Source organism: Phalacrocorax aristotelis, chromosome 8 (genome assembly GCF_949628215.1).
Source record: "Phalacrocorax aristotelis chromosome 8, bGulAri2.1, whole genome shotgun sequence".
Lineage (NCBI taxonomy): Eukaryota > Metazoa > Chordata > Aves > Suliformes > Phalacrocoracidae > Phalacrocorax > Phalacrocorax aristotelis.
Genome location: NC_134283.1, coordinates 24,098,440 through 24,118,236, shown reverse-complemented (window position 1 = coordinate 24,118,236; position 19,797 = coordinate 24,098,440). Strand labels below are relative to the sequence as shown.

The 19,797-nt window shown below is 45.6% G+C and overlaps 1 long non-coding RNA gene across 2 annotated transcripts; it reads left to right on the top strand.

The window, feature by feature from the left end:
• The first annotated feature begins 8,442 nt into the window (after positions 1–8,442).
• LOC142061228 (uncharacterized) lies at positions 8,443–16,979 on the top strand. Of its 2 annotated transcripts, XR_012662075.1 has the most exons (3): positions 8,443–8,754; positions 15,533–15,647; positions 16,240–16,979. It is a non-coding gene; the product is annotated as an uncharacterized LOC142061228 (long non-coding RNA). The 2 variants fall into 2 exon arrangements; XR_012662074.1 differs by having other exon boundaries at positions 15,533–16,979.
• The last annotated feature ends 2,818 nt before the right edge of the window (positions 16,980–19,797 follow it).

The following is a 19,797-nucleotide window of genomic DNA, read 5'->3' as shown; positions in this document are numbered from 1 at the left end:
GCAGAGTAGGATTTTTATAACAAATGCTACATGAGGTTGCTGAAATAGGCTAGCTAGTGGGTCGTTTCTGCTTCCACCAAAGGAACAATTATTGCTTTCATAATCTCTCAGGTGTGACATTATTCCTTCAAAATCAAGCCCTTGTTGGAAATTACTTGTTTTTAGAAGTGACCCAAAATTGCCATCTTCAGTCTTGATGTATATTTGACAGCACTTCAGGTATAAGAAGTACTGCTGTTTCCTCCTTTCTGGTCTTTTTTTTGGTGTTTGTGTCTTTCACTAGGCAATGGGGGCATAGAAAAAAATTTTCAAACGGAAAACATTGACGTAAAATCACAAGTGTTAGTGGCTAGTGAGTGTTCCAGGGCACGTGAAGTTCCTGGAAACATTTTCAGATGCCTTTTTGTATCATCCCTTTCTGGTGGCTGATAAAATTAATTTGTGTCTTTGAAAAATCCCTTCACTTGGGCTCCTTGGGTGTTCTGAGCTTCTTGTGTTCTGAAAGTCAGGGTATTAGTTTAGGTTCCTAAACAACAGGCTAACATTAGATCTCCATTTATTAAAAATCCCCAAACTCTTCATCATGAGTTTCACGTCATGCATGTCTCTCAGTCCTGCAAGTCAACAAGCAAGCCTGTCTGTTTTGTAGAGGACTAGTAATAGCACCTGCACACTGTAGAGCTCTACCGGTGCAGGGATAAGACCCTGCTAAGAGGATGTGTTTGCCTTAGAAGCTCTCTTTGATGGGTTCCCACTTTCCCTCTCATTTATGAGAGTTGAGCGCGCTCTCTGCTAAATTCCACTGAACAAGCACTGTATCAGCTTTTTAGCATGAGACTTTCAGGCGCTATACCCTTACACATTGTAAAACGTTTTGTACTAAACATGACAAGGCAACAGTCAGGCAGTCTGATTTACAAATGCAGTGCATTTTATCTACCATGCAGTGAAATTTGGACTTACAAGGCTCTTTCAGCTTTGTCAGTAGATCAAGGTTATAAATTTGATGAGTGCTTGGTCACCTAGGATATTCAAAAATAGAGAACAAATTCTTCACTGCCCCACCCTTCAATGTTAAGAACATTCTCAATGACTTCAACAAACCAGCGATCACCCTATGTCAATGCAGTGTAGATACTATTTTCTCTATCATTGTTATTCAGTGTCACCTCATCACTGTTGCGGTCCTGCACTTGGCATCATCTGCATCTCATTTGGTTTACTACTGCATTACTAGATCTGAAGGGAAGCTTAAAGTAGTCCCTGCTCTTCTTTTTACATGATGTTGTGGTTTAGCGGCAGCTCAGCCCCACACAGTCGCTCGCTCACTCCCCCACTGGTAGATGGGGGAGACAATCAGAAGGGTAACGCTCATGGGTTGGGATAAGAACAGTTTAATAATTAAAATTAAAAGAAACAACAACAAAAATTCAGTGGAAAGGAAAACAACAAGAGGCGTGAAAACCCGGGTGGAGGGGAACGAACCACCGAAACAAACCGCCCGCGCCGCAGCCGCCCGCCGACCTGACGCCGCGCCGCTCCCGAGCCGCAACTGCCCCCCCTTCATGTACTGGTCATGGTGTCACGTGGTGTGGAATGAACCTGCCATTGGCCAGTCGGGGTCAGCCGCCCCCGCCATGGCCCCGCCCCTCCCAGCCCCCCCCCCCCCCCGCCACGCGGCAGAGCGCGGGAAGCTGGAAGGGTCCCCGACCACCCACAGTGAGGAGAATTAACCCCTTCTCAGCCAAAACCAGCACAAGACAATTAACGCATTCTCAGCCAAAACCAGCACATTCTCCACCCCTTATTCCATGCCATTTACACCATGCCCAGGTCCCATATGATCCAATACAAACTTACCAAACACCACTCCTCCCCTTCCCATCCTTTAACATAATACACAGACATCATTCCCTTAGTTCAGGGACCTTCCCTGTAAAATGTCCATTAAAATGTCCATTGAGTTCACCCAGTCCATGACTCTGGGCTCCATCTGTCGTATCAGGCTTTCAGGGTGGGAGAGATAGTGTGTGGCGTTGGGTTGCTGCATACCGAGTCAGTCATTGTTCCATCACTGCTGCTCTTTGCTTGTTTCGCAGTTTATCTTCCATGGGTTGGAAGGCTTGTACTATGATATCATTGATACAACACAGAGGTGACACACAATATTATATAGCAGTTCACATTGTGCCATTCAGTTCACTGGCTGTTTTTGCCCAAAATCAAATCCCCTTGAGGCACACATTGGATTTCTCCATCCTCCCGCATCACCCACCAAGTGCACCCAGGTCCTCGAGCAAAAGCAATCCCATGAATGGGTTTGCCTTTGCCGGAGGCAGGAAGAACCCAGACTGTTTTGCCCAGCATACTTTTTGTGTGCACTACAGGGACTCTATCCCCTTCCACAGTATGTAGGATTTCTGACTGGGCAGGGCCAGCTCGGTTGGCAGATCCCCTCGTGTTGACTAACCACGTGGCTTTTGCTAAATGTGTATCCCAGTGCTTGAATGTTCCACCCCCAATTGCTCTCAGTGTAGTTTTTAACAGTCCATTGTATCGTTCAAGTTTTCCAGAGGCTGGTGCGTGATAGGGGATGTGATACACCCACTCAATGCCGTGCTCTTTGGCCCAGGTGTCTATGAGGTTATTTGGGAAATGAGTCCCGTTGTCTGACTCAATCCTCTCTGGGGTGCCATGTCGCCACAGGACTTGTTTTTTGAGAACCAGGATAGAGTTCTGGGCAGTGGCGTGGGGCACAGGATATGTTTCCAGCCAGCCGGTGGTTGCTTCCACCATTGCAAGCACATGGCACTTGCCTTGGCAGGTTTGTGGGAGTCTGATATAATCAATTTGCCAGGCCTCCCCATATTTATATTTCAGCCATCGTCCCCCGTACCACAGAGGCTTTACCCGCTTCGCTTGCTTGATTGCAGCGCATGTGTCACATTCGTGGATAACCTGTGCAATAATATCCATGGTCAAGTCCACCCCTCGATCACGAGCCCACCTGTATGTTGCATCTCTCCCTTGATGGCCTGAGGTGTCATGGGCCCACCGAGCTAGAAATAGTTCACCCTTATGTTGCCAGTCCAGATCCACCTCAGCCACTTCAGTCTTGGCAGCCTGATCCACCTGTTGGTTGTTCCAATGTTCTTCAGTGGCCCAACTCTTGGGAACGTGAGCATCCACATGCCGTACCTTTACAACCAGGTTCTCTACCCGGGCAGCGATATCTTGCCACAATATGGTGGCCCAGATGGGTTTGCCTCTGCGCTGCCAGTTGCTTTGCTTCCACTGCTGCAGCCAGCCCCACAGGGCATTTGCCACCATCCAGGAGTCAGTATAAAGATAGAGCACTGGCCACTGTTCCCATTCAGCGATGTCTAAGGCCAGCTGGATGGCCTTTACCTCTGCAAACTGGCTCAATTCACCTTCTCCTTCTTCAGCAGTTTCTGCTACTTGTTGTGTAGGACTCCATACAGCAGCCTTCCATCTCCGGTGCTTTTCCCGCAAGGTGACAGGACCCATCAGTGAACAGGGCATACTGCTTCTCATTTTCTGGCAGTTTGTTATAGAGTGGGGCTTCTTCAGCATGTGTCACCTCCTCCTCTGGTGATAATCCAAAATCTTTGCCTTCTGGCCAGTCCATAATCACTTCCAAGATACCTGGGTGACTGGGGTTTCATACTTGAGCCCACTGGGTGATCAGTGCAATCCATTTACTCCGTGTAGCATCAGTTGCATGATGTGTAGAGGGGACGTTTCCTTTGAACATCCAGCCCAGCACTGGCAGTCGGGGTGCCAGGAGCAGCTGTGCCTCAGTACCAACCACTTCTGAAGCAGCTCGAACCCCTTCATATGCTGCCAGTATCTCTTTTTCAGTTGGAGTATAGCAGGCTTTGGACCCTCTGTATCCCCGACTCCAAAACCCTAGGGGACAATCTCGGGTCTCCCCTGGTGCTTTCTGCCAGAGGCTCCAGGTAGGGCCATTCTCCCCAGCCACAGTGTAGAGCACATTCTTTACATCTTGTCCTGCCCGGACTGGCCCAAGAGCTACTGCATGAACCATTTCCTGTCTAATCTGTTCAAAGGCTTGTCGTTGCTCAGGGCCCCATTTGAAATCATTCTTCTTCCGGGTCACTTGATAGAGAGGGCTTACGATCAGACTGTAATTTGGAATATGCATTCTCCAAAAACCCACAACAAGAGCCCAAGAAAGCTTGTGTTTCCTTTGTGCTAGTTGGTGGAGACATGGCTGCTATTTTGTTGATCACGTCCATTGGGATCTGATGACATCCATCTTGCCATTTTATTCCTAAGAACTGGATCTCTGGTGCGAGTCCCTTCACCTTACTTTGTTTTATGGCAAAACCAGCTTTCAGAAGGATTTGGACTATTTTCTCTCCTTTCTCAAAAACTTCTTCTGTGTGTGTTGCCCCACACAATGATGTCATCAGTGTACTGAAGGTGTTCAGGAGCTTCTCCCTGTTCCAGTACAGTCTGAATCAGTCCATGGCAAATGGTAGGACTGTGTTTCCACCCCTGGGGCAGTCGATTCCAGGTGTACTGGACACCCTCCAAGTAAAAGCAAACTGTGGCCTGCACTCTGCTGCCAGAGGGACTGAGAAGAATGCATTAGCGATATCAGTTGTGGCATAACACTTGGCCGCCTTTGACTCCAGTTCATATTGAAGTTCTAGCATGTCTGGCACAGCAGCACCCAACAGCGGAGTGACTTCATTCAGGCCACGAGAGTCTACTGTTAGCCTCCACTCTCCATTAGACTTCCACCCTGGCCGTGTGGGACTGTTAAAGGGTGAGTGGGTCTTACTGATGACTCTTTGGCTCTCCAGTCGACAAATGAGCTCATGGATGGGAATCAGGGAGTCTTGGTTGGTGCAATATTGCCGCCGGTGTACTGTTGTGGTGGTGATCGGCACCTGTTGTTCTTTGACCCTCAGCAACCCCACAACTGAAGGGTCCTTCAAGAGACTGGGCAAGGTAGACAGCTGTTTAAGTTCCTCCATCTCCAAGGCAGCTACACCAAAAGCCCACCTGTACCCTTTTGGGTCCTTGAAATACCCTCTCCTGAGGCAGTCTATGCCAAGGATGCACAGAGCCTCTGGGCCAGTCACAATGGGGAGCTTCTGCCACTCATTCCCGGTGAGGCTCACTTCAGCCTCCAATACAGTTAGCTCTTGGGATCCCCGTCACTCCAGCAATGCTGATGGGTTCTGCCCCTGTATAGTTTGATGGCATTAAGGTGCACTGTGCGCCGGTGTCCACTAAAGATTTATATTCCTGTGTGTCGGACGTGCCAGGCCACCGGATCCACACAGTCCAGTAAACCCAGTTATCCCTTTCCTCCACCTGGCTAGAGGCAGGGCCCCTCTAGTCTTGATCATGGCAGTCACAACTCACTTCTTGTAAATGTGAATCAAGAGTCTCTCTATTAAGCTCAGAAATAAAATCAGGACTTCTACTCCTCTGTCTGGGGACCTGCTCACTGGAAACTGGAGCAGCAGCTTTCCTGGAAGAACCTCCCTAAGTGATTGTTCTTACTTCAGTTCACATACCCATGCCTCTAGGGTCGAGGTAGGCTTGCCATCTCACCTCATCATGTCCTCTCCGTGGTCACACAGGTAGAACCATAGGGTGGCCCGTGGTGTGTATCCCCTCCTTTGAGCAAGACGACACTTATTCCTAACAGCTGAGACACTGCTCTGTCGAGGTGGGGAGCAGGACATACCTCCTTTGAGTTTCTGGACCTCTCGGGATAGTTTCTCCACAGCAGAGACTAGCAAGGAAGAGATATTTGTTTCATAATCCCGGAGTCTATCAATCACCTCCGCCACTGTTGGTGCCTCGTCCCCTTTCCATTACTGCCAATGAGTTTGCATGCAAAGATGGTGCGCTCCATACAAACTTCTGCCACATGGGTCATGTGCACTCGGCTTCATCTGGATCTTTGGATGACTGTTGATCGTCCAGGTCACCATAAATCACCTCAAGCACAGCTAATTTCCTTAGATACTGCATGCCTTTCTCCATAGTTGTCCATTTTCCTAGGCGATATGTAACATCATCTTTAAAGGGATACCTTTCCTTCACTCCAGGCAGGCGTCACCTCCAGAGGCTGAGGGCTTGTGTTCTTTTTCCAATCGCTATGTCAACACCCCCTTCCCCAGAAAGGGAACCCAGTTGTTTTGCTTCTTTTCCCTCTAATTCCAGGCTACTGGCCCCATTATCCCAGCATTGGAGCAGCCAGGTGACAATGTGCTCACCTGAACAACAGCTGAAATCTTTTCGCCTATCTTGCAACTCCCTCAAGGACAGGGATCAGGTGGTCTCTATTTCACTGATGACTTCTTCCTCGTCTCCTTGTGACAGCCCTGCTTTTTTATGATCCTGTTCTAAATGAGTTGACATCTGCTTCCAATATTTCATCTTGTGTATGGGGGCAACTGATACTGGCACGGGTTGATTCTCTGAGTCAGCTCCAGTACTTGTCGTGGGGGTTTGAGTGGCCACAGTGCCTGTCCTGGGAGTTTGAGTGGCCGCAGTGCCTGTCACTTTGCCTTTCAATCCAGAGACCTTCATGTCCCCTTGGGAGTACTGAATACTGTTGACAGGGCTCGGTATGCACGGGCCAGGCACCAGCATGTTGCAGTTATCTGTGTCTCTCTGGAGTTCCCAGTATAACAACATACTTTCTCCAAATATTCTACTAATTTTTCAGGATTCTGCACTTGTTCAGGGGTGAAACTCCAAAACACTGGGAGTGCCGACTGCCCTAGGTATTTGCCCATGCTATCCCACATGCCCTGCCACTCGTAACTATCAAGCCTCGGGGCAGATTTCTGGGTGATATTCTTAAGTTGCTTAGTCAAAACCAAAACAACATGCCCAAAAACTAACAATAAGTATACCTTAACCACCCAAGGATGTTCAAGATACAAAAAGGTTGTTGTAGTAAAGGCAGAGACATCATAGAAAAAAGTTGCAAAGATACCATTCTGTATTTCCTCCAATAAAATCTCTCAGAGGAGGAGGTATAATTGCTAATCACCTCAACAAGGTGGTATCCGAAGTACAGTAATGGTTTCAGCAAAAACACCAAATACCAGATAACACTGGTTTTCAGCTTTTGCATAACAAATCTTGTGGGCAAAACATTACTCATCACAGCAGAACACAGCAGACTAAACAAACCAACACCGATCTTTAATACAAACTGCAAAAAGGACAACATGGTGCTGTGACCAGCAGCTGTTGTTATCTCCAACCCTTGAGCCCCACGTTGGGCGCCAAAAAGACTGTCGTGGTTTAGCAGCAGCTCAGCCCCACACAGTCGCTCGCTCACTCCCCCACCGGTGAGATGGGGGAGAGAATCAGAAGGGTAACGCTCATGGGTTGGGATAAGAACAGTTTAATAATTAAAATTAAAAAAAAAAAACAACCACCAAAAATGCAATGGAAAGGAAAACAAGAGGCGCGAAACATGGGGGGTGTGGGGTGTGGGGGGGAATGAACCGCCAAAACAAACCGCATGCGCCACAGCCGCCCGGCACCGCGCCTCCCCCAGCCGCAACTGCCCCCCCTTCATGTACCGGTCATGGTGTCACGTGGTATGGAATGTACCTGCCATTGGTCAGCCGGGGTCAGCCGCCCCCGCTATGGCCCCGCCCCTCCCAGCCCCGCCCCCCACCACGCGGCAGAGCGCGGGAAGCTGGAAAGGTCCCCGACCACCACAGGTACCACAGTGAAGAGAATTAACCCCTTCTCAGCCAAAATCAGCACACATGAGGTAAACACATGGTAGGGATTCAGTGATGTGGTGGTGTAACAGGTTTGCAGGATTCCTATGCACAAAGTTCACCCAACACACAATATTTAAAAAGCACAACAGTATTTATTGCTCTATTATAGTCTTGGATAAGCAGTTACTAGCATATTGTTTTCCCTTTACAAGAGTCTTACCAACCCGACTATGCCGGAGACACCGCTGAGCAGGAGGGTGACCATTAGCAGGGTCATCATAGAGAAGGGAGGCAGGCATGGCACCTTCAGGGCGTCCCCTGTGGCTCCTGTGTCCTCTCTCCTCTCTCTGCTTTGAGCCATGCTTTTTTATACCCTCAGCAGATTCAGTGGAAAAGTACTGACTAGACGTTGCCACACGCGTGGCCAGCGCACGCAACAAGGCCTGCCAGGTGCCAGCTAACAGCGGCTCCCAGGTTGCAACCCCATATTGTTCAGTAACAATCCTCCCAGTTCCCTTCTTCAAGGTCACGTTCTCACAGCTGTGTTCATCTTGTAATTTTTCCATGGCCCTACACAGACCATCATCTAAAATCCCTCACACAGCTGGTCATGGTTCTATGTAGTCACAAGAGAATATACATGCCCCATGGGTTGGGAATGGTCTTCATAAAGCCTGAGGCTTTGCTTAAGATCGGTAGATCTACACAGATTTCAACAACACAGTGACTCCCATCTATTTCCCAGCTACAGCTAGTGAAACCATGACAAGATATCTACTGATACAGCTTCCAGAACTCCACAGAACAAGCTGGGGTCTGAATGTTAGAGCAGATTGGTTTTTCACTAGACTTCACACAAGAAAATGAGGTGTATTTCCCTTCTTTCCTCCCTGACTTGTACTTTCTGCTAGCTCCCACACTTTGCTACCACCTGCATTTCCCAAGAAATTCACACTGCGGACATGGCTATATCACTGAGAGGCTCCTGGAAGTGGTAAGAAAATGACACTGCACTTAAACCTATCAACTTCTGAGACTCTCCTTGGTTAGTAACGCTTCTTCTATCGAGCCATGAAACTGATACCAGGGTTGACATTGCTCCCTTGGGTGCTGACATTACAATTGTGTGTCAAACATTGCCTTATCACATAGGCGTATTTCTCCTGATGTTTGACAAAAAGCAGGAAGCTATTTCTGATATTACAAAACTATTTTCTTAATTCTGTGGGATCCTGGAGGAGTAAGCAAATGTCCTACAGACTGTATGTGCACTCTGCTAAAAATGTAGCAATCACCAGAGCCGTCTGTGGTTGCTTTCCTTGTGTCTAAGTCCAATGGTGATACAATTACACGGTGAAATAATGAAAACTTCAGACATCACATAGTGATATTTTGCTAATCCTGGGGATTTCGCTCAGTCCTTTCTAATCCCTCTCTTGTTCTGTAGGATATATGAATGGAAGTTGCTGTTTGAGTATCATAGATTAGCCTTTAAAGGAGCTCTTGAAGGATCTGGCAATTTCATAGAGGTGATGTGATGTGTGTGGAACTCTTTCACCTCCTGCCAATGAACCAGACCAAATTAAGCCCCCTAGCAGCTCATCACAGATCCATTGGCCCAGCCAGGCAAGGCCAAGTGTGGTCCATTGTCATTGCAGGCAGCGCGTGTGGTGAATGCTCTGAAACCCTGACAGTAAGAAGAGTACTTGTGCTAAGATGTTGACATCTTGTGTTAGAGTGAGTAATATGCTGGGATGCATGCTAGCCTCCAAGACCTTCACAGGATGGCTGCAGCGTAAGCAGGTTCAGTGTCAGTTAATTAAACTTGAAGACACTGTGGTGGTTGTGGGATCTAAACACAAAATAGATGGAGATACGGACTGATGCCTCAGGACAAGGTGACTTTAGTGTGAGGAATCAGTGGAGGGCTTTGAAGTCTCTTCTTGTTTTCTTTGCAGACATCTCTCTTTCATCTCATGCTGGTGCTATTTCAACTGGTATTGGGTTTTTGTTTAATGTTAAAACCCAGGGATTCAGTTGTCACATATAACAAGGACTGCTGGGATGCAGTTCTTAATATCTGACGTTATAGGAAAGTTATGGCTGACCTGCACCACTTTATTCTCCTAACCATCTTTGCTGCTACCTTAATGCTTATGTACTACAGAAATCTCGCTGTATCATGTCAGTACTTACCCTCATCTCCTTAAACACAGCAGCTACCCAACAGATGACGATCCCAGAGCCTACTCAGTGTAAAGAAAGGGAAGACACTGTGATCAGGGGAACTGACTGTCTCATTTTATGGCCTGCTAGATGACCCTTGCATCTCTGGGTCTATGTTTTCTTCTTTGTGAAAGCCTGTAACTTTTTAAGGTACTTTGGGATCTGCAGAAAAGCTCTGTAGCTGCATTAATACAAATAAATCTTTCCCATGCTTCCTGTGACAGTCTCCTAGAAGGAGACTTGTCACCTGCCTTGTCCAGGATCCCCTGCGGTATTTCTCCAGAACCCTTTCTGCCAGCAGCATGGCCAGCTGAGAACAGTAAAAGAATACTTGTTCAGAGATTTCTGGGGCATAAAGTATATTTTTCATGCCAGTATAAGTATGATATAGTTCTCATAAAGCCCTCGCTGTAATAAAGCACTTAAAATAGCTGTCCCTGCAAGCTATTCATCTCAGCTGGCAGCCTTTTTCACACAAGAGGATGTGCTGTGGATCCTCTTCTCTGTTAATACAACACAACAGAACATTTTTGTGCCTTTCTGTCACAGGTAGAGAAGGCTGGAGGACTTTGTCCTGCTGCCATTGGCCTGTCCCACTTACACAAGGGGGTTTCAGTGGTGAAGGCTTTACAGCCATCCTCAGTGCAAAGGGGAAGAGCCGCCCGTTGGTTATCTGCTGGCTGCTTGCCAGTGCCAGCATCTCATCGGTCTGTATGGGCTAAGAGGTGGCAGAGGCTGCAGCTGTGTTTCCTCATCATAGCAGACACAAAATAAATGAGTCACGTTAACAGGGTCTTCCAGTCAAAACTGTGTGTACCGAAATTGCTCTCTATTTTTTTATTTCAGTAGATTTTACCAAATACACATGAATCAGTGAAGCTTATCAATGTAAGCAAATAATGCCAGTTTATTTTCCTTAAGCATATTCTACTTCATATCATTGCTAGAGGTAATGTTCTAGTCTGTTTCATTTATTTCTACGGGAAGTAGAGTTTGCCTTGCTTTCAGAATACATCCTGAAATTAGCAATAAGGTCAATCTACATGCTTTTTTGTCAAACAGCTGGTCTGACGTATGTTTGTTACAAGTGCATCTTGCAACATAAAACAAAGGAGGTCAGGTGATGCAAGCATGTCAGTTCTGTTCCCTTCTAAATATTCTCAAATACCATTCATTGCCCTTCATAGTAGCATTATTGAAATGCCTTCATACAAAATACCAATATCAAAACCAGTGCATTTTATGGAGTCTCTGCTTAGTGTCTCTTGTGAGAATCATTCTTTGGGTAGGCTGTTTCATCCATTTGATGGCAGGGGGTGAATAAAAATGTCTTGAAGAAGTATCAGTACTCTGCACTAGAAAGGCTTTTTCGGAGAAGAACATTTTGTAGCGTTTCTTAAAATCTGCCCTGGAAGTTAATTGCCTAGCTGGAGAGTATTTCATTTCCAGCTCTTCCCTGGCTTCTTTTTGGGCTGTTGTTTTCTGGACGTGTAACTCTGGTAGTCTGGGGATCAATACAACTGTACTGTATGCATCATGGTGATCCTAAGGAATGAGACTTCAAGCTGCCCTGTGTAAGCTGGGCAGTAGTATGCTGGATCACACACCCCACATTCACAGCCACCTTTATGCATGTCGTGATTTAGCCCCAGTCAGCAACCAAGCACCACGCAGCCGCTCGCTCGCTCCCCTCTGGTGGGATGGGAGAGAGAATTGGAAGAGTAAAAGTGAGGCAACTCATGGGTTGAGATAAAGACAGTTTAATAGGTAAAGCAAAAGCTGTGCACGGAAGCAAAGCAAACCAAGGCATTCATTCACTCCTTCCCATGAGCGGGCAGGTGTTCAGCCGTCTCCAGGAAAGCAGGGCTCCATTACACGTAACGGTGACTTGGGAAGAGAAACACCGTCACTCCAAATATCCCCCCCTTCCTCCTTCTTCCCCAGCTTTATATACCGAGCATGACGCCATATGGTATGGAATATCCCGTTGGTCAGTTTGGGTCAGCTGTCCCGGCTGTGCCCCCTCCCAGCTTCTTGTGCACCCGGCAGAGCACGGGGAGCTGAAAAAGTCCTGGACCAGTGTAAGTGCTACTTAGCAACAACTAAAACATCTCCACATTATCACCACTGTTTCCAGCAAAAATCCAAAACATAGTCCCCTACTAGCTACTCCGAAGAAATTTAACTCTATCCCCACTGAAACCAAGACAATGCAGTGACTTGTGGAGACACAGCTAGGAAGAGAGGAACACACAGTCTGGGCTGAGAAGAAGAAACAGCATTTCTTTCAGCTGGAGAGAAAATTCCAGTGCTATTTAGCAGCCATGTCCCTTCTCCAAACACTTGTGCAGGAAGAACTACCCCACCCCTGAGGGGACCATGTATGTTATTTTCTTCTTCCCTGTTTTTAGTCTACCCACTTCAGTCATGTCATTTTCCCTGTGCAAAGCCTCTCAGCAATTTCCCAGCTGCTGGCACCATTCTCCATGGGTCTGCAACAATTACATGGTAATTTATGAACAAAGCTGCTGCTCAGGAGGAGTAAGGGATCTTCTGCTGCTGCACCTCTAAGCCCTAGTGACCTTTATGGCAGCTGATTGACCTCCCAATCATCTGTATTATTTTAAGTGGACTTAAGCCCAGACACAACAACCAGTTTAATCTCCAAATTTCCTACTGAAATTAATGGGCTGCAACATTCATGTTGTCTTTAGTGGGATTTATCTCTTGTGATTCACTCATTGCTCTTTTCTGGATCTGAACCTTTTCTGTGGTAAGGAAAGAGTTTCCTCTATCCAACTTCTATAGCGAATGAGCATAGCTTTGCCATCTCCTCCTGTTGCATAGTGCTCTTTGCACACCCTTCAGATTGTTAAATTCCATTATATTTGTGAAAGTGTTAACAGCTAGGATTCTGCTCAGGGACTAGCTTTGAAGGCATGTAGGATGGCATTCAGACTGCATGCCCTGGGGGGCTGCCAGACACTTCTTATGTGGCATCTTCCCTGGATAAGCCTCCATCACCTGCTATCCCCATCACAACGTGAAAGACTAGTCACTGAGAGGACTAATTTAGGGTGGCCTGGATAGAGCCCTTACACGTTTGTCCCGACTCCTAACATATTTCCAGCTTTCACGCAGATGTGAAGATAGAAATAACTGGCACTGAAGGTTTGCAGCTTGCCTGTAGGTGTTCAATGAACAAGTCTTGATAATCTTGGGGAAGCAGCTGCCACCATTGGCTTGTATGTTTTTACCCTACTGCCTTGTACGCCACTATCAAGACATGAGAATTGATTTGCATTTTTGTGCCCTAAAGTGCAGGTAGGACTCAAAAGAGCTGAGATTCTCATTATATGTTTATTCTCACAGGTTTAATCTGATTTCCCTTGCTGCTGCCTGCCTTTCAAGCTTTACATCTATAGTGAATATAAGGCCAACAAAATACAGACCTTTCATTGTGTGAAAGTTAAGTCCGGTGCTTCTGGCTGTGGTATCCATCAATGGGTTCTCCGACAGCATAGTCAAGGACCATGTCAGGCAAAAGAAGTGAGAGGACTTTGCCATCAGTTTTTCTCTTACAGCATCCACCCAAGTGCATGTTTACTTTAATAGTGTGAAGTGCATCCTGACATTGCATGCTGGTGTGTTTAGTTATTTTCCTTGCCCCACCACAATGCTTCAGTATGCTCCAGAGTAGATTGTGATATCTAAAGCTCTCTTTTCCAGGGGCTGTGAGGAGTGGCTTTTACCATTTGTTCCTTTCTTGAACTATTAGTCTTACAGTGAGGGTCTGGCAGATATTTTCTGTCTGCAATTTACCTAGCTTTTTCCTTAGCTCTAGCTCAGTTTCTTCCTTTATGCTGCCTAAGACATGCAGCAGAGGACCCTGCCCAGCCCTGCAAAAGGCAACACCCTTCCCAGTGTTGCCATTTGGTTTTATTGGCATTCTCCCCTTTTCTGAAGGAGTTTTCTGCTCCCATGTTTCTTCTGGAAGACTAGGTGGTGTTTATCATTCTTCTAATCATGGCAAGTTTTCAGTATCTCTCCTTGTTTGCTTCCTTGCTGTTTTGCAACATTTAACCTACTAATTACATCTTTGACTTTTTTTGTTTGTGCCAGGATATCACAGGATCTAACAATGGCTGTTAACGATGTTTTCCACATTGGTAGTTTGTCATGGCATTAGTCTCTCGTGCCTTACAACACACGCTGTGTGTTAAAATCACCCTTTCTGTCCCTCTGCTTTTTTTTTTTTTTTTTTGCCTTTTTTTTCCCCCAGTGCCAAGATCTTTCCCTGGGAGCAGAAAATTGCAAAACCCTTCAGTGTATTCATAGGAGATAGCAGGCGTATCAACACAGTGAGGTGCAGACAATGACAGGCCTGCCTCAGCCATGCCCAAATCCTGCATTACATAGCGCTGAGCTCAAGCTAATGTTACCTCTTGGCTCAGACTGGCTCTAACTTCAAAGTTTGCCCTGCTTTGGGTAGGACATCGAGCCCAGGGACCTCCAAATTATTCCATGATTCATTGCCACACTTACATGGCTGCATGACTCCCAGACAGAAGGTGGCTTGTGTAAATGCTCAGATCACTGTGTGAGCAGGAACAGTCTCTCAAAAGAAGCTTCAAAAAATCAGCCAGGCAATCCCTGTCCGTTCCAGAGGTATGTCAGGGGAGGTCTCAGTTTAAAGCCCAAAGGTCCAATAGCTCCACTTGTTTTTCCTGTAAAACCTTTTATAAAATGGGTTTTAGATTATTCCTTATATTCCCCTGCTTGTATCACCTATACTGCTGTACAAGTAGTAGCTTTAGTCTTGTATAGCAGTGTTCATGCTAGGAGAGCAATATTGGTATAGTTCATAGTAATTAAAATGTTACAAGTTCTGTATGCAGGCAAGGTTTGGGTTGATAATACTGATGGAAGGTAATGTTGTGTTTAATGCACTAGCATTTCTGTACCAAAGGTCCTGGGTATTGCCATTATCCATTTCGCTTAATGAGGGCTTTTCTACTTAAAATAACAAATTGCACACACATATGCCATTACGACAGGGCATCCCCACTCATTCATGCCTGGAGAAGGGGCCTGAGGAACATGAGCGGAGAGCAAAGCTGTCTCAGCCTTGTTCCCTTAAGGGCCCTCTACTTCTCATGTTCTCAGTTCCAAAGTTATATCATTACACACCATAGACCCATATAACTTTGCAATTTACTCTTAGTACTTTGCCCTCTACTGGTCTGTGAACTTATTTATATCTGAACCATTTTCATTTGTCATCTTTTATATTAATGTCATATTCCAAAGCTTCTCGGGGTGCTTGGCCTGCAAATGCATACTTTAAATCAAGCTGAGGTAAATCTCTCCATAAGAACAGTTGCTCTGGAAAGGGCACATTTATATTCGATTATATTCAAATTGTGCTGAAGGAATGGAATTGAACCAAGAGGGAAGGATTCTTTTTATTGCATGTTTCTCCTATAAGTAGCAAATCATTTAATCTAGGTCATTTTTTTTTATTGGTACTTTCACTCCTGCCTCAGTTGCCTTGCAGAATTGCTGTGATTTGGAGACTGGCAGTTTTACCTAGACTGGTGGTAAGGCGTCCTTCACCTCATGCAAAAAGAGTATGCTGCTGCTTCATTTGGAATAAGACTGGTAGGTGACGTGGTTTAGGTTTGTTAAGAACTGTAAATCAGTTTTCAAACAAGAACAATGATTAGCTGGTACAGGTCTGGTTTGACAGATCACTAGCATGACTGAATGCTGTCTTAGAATTTAACAAGTCAGGTTCAGTGGGTAATACATGTTCAGTAAAACAAAGTCATACACTTTGTGTATCTCACATTTATTATTGTCATTTATATTGTTGTGGAGAAGACAGTAACCATTCTGACAGGCTGACAGTGACTTCACAACTATTGTGGTATAAATGACTGCAGCTAATACACACCTGATCACATTAGGAGTAAGCATTAACTTTTGATTTCACTATTGGTTCTTCAGAAACAGAAACTTGATTTATGCAAGTAAGGTATGGACAAGATCCAAAAATATCAAATCCTTACCTGTTTTAACTGAGTGTATAATCCTGCACCTGAGGCTCTTTTAGCCTCTGTTTCTGGTTTCCATTAGCATCCCCATACAAGGAGATGTGTCTGTGAAAAAAGGTACCAGAAGACTCTAAATGAAGTTTACATTTTTAGCCTTTGCTGGCTTTTCTATAATGTGTGCTTCTTTTCCAGTGCAGTTGGCTAAGAAAAGCGAGACATCTTGGTATCACTGACAGATAACAAAGGGTCAGCAGCTCAACAAAAATAAGTGTATGTCCAACTATCGCTTCCTTCACTCAAGCTGAATCGTTCAGAAACCTGCTGTACTTCACATTGGGAAAAAGCACTGCTGATTGATAGAAAGTTTAAAAAAAACCATGCGACAACACTTTCTCAAAAATTCATTTTGGTTACCCTTGTTGTGTGTTTGACTTCAAAATGTTTATTTAATTTTCAAAGGAGTGGTTGTATCTTCTTTAGGAGTAGTTGAGTTCATTATATTTTTATACTTTAGCCAGTAAAACCCCATTAATATATGTTAATACTGGTTGCACGTATATGTATAGACATATATTATGTATTTGTACATTCTTTAGATACATATTTACCATATATATCACTAATTATTCTATTGAAAAGATATATTAAAATATCTTAAAAAGTTAAATGGCACAGAAGTTATAATGTGTGTTTCCACAGAGAACAGGAACATGTATTGACCTAAAAGGGAAACAGGATTTGCAATGCGTTAGAGGAATGGAGTTTGACCTGGGGGGAGAGAGAGTGAGAGAGAGATATGGATACTTATGTAAGACATGATGTTAATAAAGTTGATTTTTATCTCTCAAGTAGTGTCACATTAGTCAAGAATACAGCTTTTTGCTTTCAAACATCATTAAAAAAATTGTAAAACACACTAAAACTTGTTAATACTTAATGTTGATATTGTAGTATTACTTTATATGAAAAATAAACATCAACTACACATGCAGCAGGTGATATGTCAGGGCAGGGTGCAGGTCAGACCTGCCCTTCACCCTGATTGTGGTAGCAGTGGGGGCAGACACAGGATGGGAAACCCTGTGCCAAGGCAGCACTGGTCAGTGGGGTGCTGCACGGCATGTTTTAGGCTGTGTCACTGTGGTTGTCTTATTTTCCAAGGTGCAGTGAGGAGCTTTGTGTCCTTGCCATATCCTCTAAGCCAAAAAGATATCAAGTGTTAAAGTGTCTGCTCTCTGGGGATGTTTGCTAATAAAGCGCTCTCCAGCTGGCTGCCAATGACTGACTTTTAAAAATAATGAAAACATAGGAGGTTACAGAGTCCATTAACCCCAGGATGTGCTATCCCTAGAACAACAAATATTTTTATGAGCTAAATTACAGCTTTGACAGCAATAAGTTTTAGAAAATAATGAATTGGGCCCTAAAAGTCATGAAGCTGGCTTAGAAGTCATAGATATTCTTTTTCAGCAGGTCTTAGAATTTTTTTAAAATATTATTCTGACATCTAATTCATAACAATTTTTAAGTTTTCAAAAAGTGCTAAATTTTTTCCCCTTACTGAAACATGGCTCCAGAGCTGGGGCTTTAAGGAAGCCAGTCAATACTGCAAGATGAAAATATGCCACAGCCTTCTAAATCCTGACTGTTAATTATTAAGAGAGTTAATTAAGACAATTAAATTGAAGTTTCTGATACAGACACAGCATCTAAGAGAACTGCAAGATTACCGTCCCCAGAGTACAATCAGGTGCTTTGTTTGGATGCTTCATCCTCTTTCACGGCTGAAAATGTTGTCAGGAAGATTAAACTTTATATTCTGGTACAGTCAATGACAAGGCAACATGTGCTGGTACCTCTTATCTAGCAGACGTTTGTCACCTTGACTGACCAGCCATTCCGGTTCTCTCAGACTGGCCTGGCTTTAAAAGGGAAAATGGGACTGGTGCCATTTAAATTACAGACTCTGGAACCTCCAGCCCGATGTTGCGCTCTGCAGCAATGGCACTGAACACAGCTCAAGCGCGCCATCAGCCAAGTGCAGGGGGTGTGGAGAGGCGTTTCTTTCTGTCCTCCTGGGAAATCCCTACAGCTAGCAGCTAATCTCCATAACACTTTCCAGCACCTGATTTTGCTGAAATCTAAAGCTGCAGGTTTATAGGGGCTTTCTCTTGGTACCCAGGACTTACTTTCCCATACTTTCATAACTAAGCCCGATACATTTTCATGGCTGACAAAGGCCAAAAATTATTTATCAGCTTTAAGTTAGGTGATTTACCACATCAACACTGTAGCTGTTATATTCTGTTTGCGGTCATGGTGTCTAAATTCTAAATCTGAAAAAATACAGGATACTGCTATACTGCTGGTAAGTGAGCCAACCAGGGGAGGTGCCCTGCTGGACCTGCTGTTTACGAACAGAGAAGGCCTGGTGGGTGATGTGGTGGTTGGAGGCCGTCTTGGGCTCAGCGACCATGACATGATAGAGTTTTTGATTCTTGGAGGAGTAAGGAAGAAGGTCAGCAAAACCACTACCCTGGACTTCAGAAGGGCAGACTTTGGATTATTAAGGAGTCTGGTTAACAGAGTCCCTTGGGAGGCAGTCCTGAAGGGCAAAGGAGTCCAGGAAGGCTGGATGTTATTAAAGAAGGAAGTCTCAAATGCACAGGAGCAGGCCGTCCCCATGTGCCGTAAGTCGAGTAGGTGGGGGAGAAGACCGGCTTGGCTGAGTAGGGAGCTTTGGCTGGAACTCAAGAAAAAAAGGAGAGCTTACTGCCTTTGGAAGATGGGGCAGGTGACTCAGGAGGACTACAAGGATGTTGTGAGGTTATGCAGGGAAAAGATTAGGAAGGCGAAGGGCCAGCTGGAACTTAAACTGGCCGCCACCGTTAAAGATAACAAAAAATGTTTTTATAAATACATCAGTGACAAAAGGAGGGCCAGGGAGAATCTCCCTCCTTTGTTGGATGCAGAAGCTAACCTTGCCAGGAAAGATGAGGAGAAGGCTGAGGTACCTAATGCTTTCTTTGCCTCAGTCTGGTCAGACTGGTCATCCTCAGGGTTGTCAGGCCCCTGTACAGGGAGATGGAGATAGTATGCGGAATGAAGTCCCAGTTGTTGGAGAGGTGGCAGTCACTGACTTGCTCCTTCACCTGGATGTTCACAAGTCCATGGGGCCGGATGGGATCCACCTAAGGACACTGAAGGAGCTGGCAGAGGAGCTCGCCAAGCCACTCTCCATCATTTATCAGCAGTCCTGGTCAACCGGGGAGGTCCCACACAACTGGAAGCTAGTGATTGTGACGCCCCTGTACAAGAAGGGTCGGAAGGAGGATCGGGGAAACTAAGGCCTGTCAGCCTGACCTTGGTGCCGGGAAAGGTCATGGAGCAGACCGTCTTGAATCACATTACGCAGCGCTTGCGGGACACCAGGGGATCGGGCTCAGCCAGCATGGGTGTATGAAAGGGAGGTCCTGCCTCACTAACCTGGTCTCCTTCTATGATAAGGTGACCCGCTTAGTGGATGAGGGGAAGGCTGTGGACGTTGTCTACTTGGACTTTAGTAAGGCCTTTGACACTGTCTCCCACAGCATTCTCCTGGAGAAGCTGGCTGCTCACGGTTTGGACAAGTGCACTTTGCGCTGGGTTAAAAACTGGCTGGACGGCCGAGCCCAGAGAGTGGTGGTGAATGGAGTCAACTCCAGTTGGCGGCCAGTCACAAGTGGTGTTCCCCAGGGCTCAGTGTTGGGGCCGGT